The sequence below is a fragment of the Orycteropus afer genome, unplaced genomic scaffold (assembly GCF_000298275.1).
Source record: "Orycteropus afer afer isolate SDZICR_OR568_19922 unplaced genomic scaffold, OryAfe1.0 scaffold00064, whole genome shotgun sequence".
NCBI classification, from domain to species: Eukaryota; Metazoa; Chordata; class Mammalia; order Tubulidentata; family Orycteropodidae; genus Orycteropus; species Orycteropus afer.
In genome coordinates, this window is record NW_006921651.1 from 6,071,162 (window position 1) to 6,073,030 (window position 1,869).

A 1,869-nucleotide genomic window follows, 5' to 3' on the forward strand; every position below is an offset into this window, starting at 1 on the left:
TTATTATAGTTTTTATTGGTGTCATTCTTTTTGAACCTACAATTTTTCCATTGAAGGCCACCCTTAACACAAATGGTTGTTTTGAGTAAATTAGGGAGGGGTAGATGAATTGTCAAAAGGAGCTTCCTGGGATGACAAATTACAAAATAGTGCTCCCTTTGGGAGTTCTGGTGGCATAGTGCCTAAGGCACTTGACTGTTAACCAGAAGGCTGGTGGTTCAAACCCACCAGCCACTCCTCGGAAGGAGGGTTGGGCAATCTACTTCCATAGTGATACCGCCTCAGAAACCCAAGGAGGGGTTGCTGTGAGTTGGATCTGACTCCACAGCAGTGAGTATGGTTTTTGGTTTGGTTGGGAAGATCAATCAGTGACAGAGTCCTCTTCTTCTAGGTTCGATGCAATCTCTCATCAGGAATATGACCTGCTAAGCCAAGTGCAAGATGACTGTCAGCTTTTGTTTATGGTTCCTAAACCAGACATTTTAATTCAGGAGCAACTGTATGGGTAACTCTTCCTGTTTTTATCTGTATTGGCTACTCCATGGATCTGTTGCCCAGCTGCCATTGTGAGACTTTCCTTTTCCATTATTTTGGGAATTCCCCTCACCTTTCTCCTGTGTTAGATCTTTTGCTTACTAGGTCCTAGGTATTCCTCTTTCTTGGTGTATTCATTCAGTTTTGATGGAGAACATTTACCAATAACTTCTTGAGAAAGTATACATGAGACATAAATTTGGGGGGAACTTTGGGTAAGTGAAAATGACTTTATTTTATTCTTATACATGATTACTATTTTAGTTGGGTATGGAATTCTAGACTGGAAATAATAATTCCTCCAAAATTTGAAAGATTTGTTCCATTATCTTAAGTTCCATTGTTCCTATTGAAAAGTCCGGTGCTATCTTATTTCTAAAGCGTTATATTTGATCCTTTCCCCTCCTCTTTTTCTCATTGTGGAAGATTTTAGAACTTTCTCTTTGTCCTTCGATGTTCTCAGATTTCATGGTGTTGCACTTTAGTGTGGAACTTTGTAAATCCATTTGTTGGGTATTTGGTAGACCCTTTCAATCTAGAAATTCATTATCTTAATTTCTGGGAAATTTTTGTCATTTTTTTTTTTTTATGATTTTCTCATCTCCATGTCTCCTTTTTATGAGGCCTCTATTAGTCAGATGTTTGTGCTTTCTGTATTTATTCTTTAGTTTTCTTATTTTCCTTTCCTAACTTTCATTATCATGCCGCTTTTTCTACTTTTTGGGTGATTTCCTCAACTTTATCTTCCTTATCTTGAAATCCTCCTATTGAATATTTTACTTCTGTATGTGTATATATGTATATTTTCACAGGAATATTTTAAAATAATTTAATTCTATGAATGTGCCTTAAAAATACACCCTGTTCTTGTTTCATAAATGTGTATTTTACCTCTCTGAGGCTATCAACTATAGTGGGTTTTTTTTTTTTTTTTAAAGTTTTCTCCTCTTTCTGAATTGTCCTTGATTCTTTCAAGTTCTTTTTCTTGTGTTAGTTAATTCTGGTCTCTGTCATTCATGTTAGAAGCTTACTTTAAACTACTGTCCATACAAAAAGTAAGGCACTAAAAGGCTGACTGGAAACTTTGTGTGTATGTTTAGGGCTTGTTGGTTAGTGGACATTACTGAAGAGTGATTAGGTGAAGACTAGGATGTTTTGTATGAATCTGCAATTCCAGTATTTAGAAGTCTTTTTTTTTTTTTTTTTCCTTGACAAGGCAGCTTCTCCAGAATCTGCAGTTTGGAGGCTGGGCATTTGAAGACAGCTTCCAACTTTCTAAAGTTAAGATGGAGGAGATGGCTACCTCCATAGTGGCTAAGGCACTTGATTGCTAAC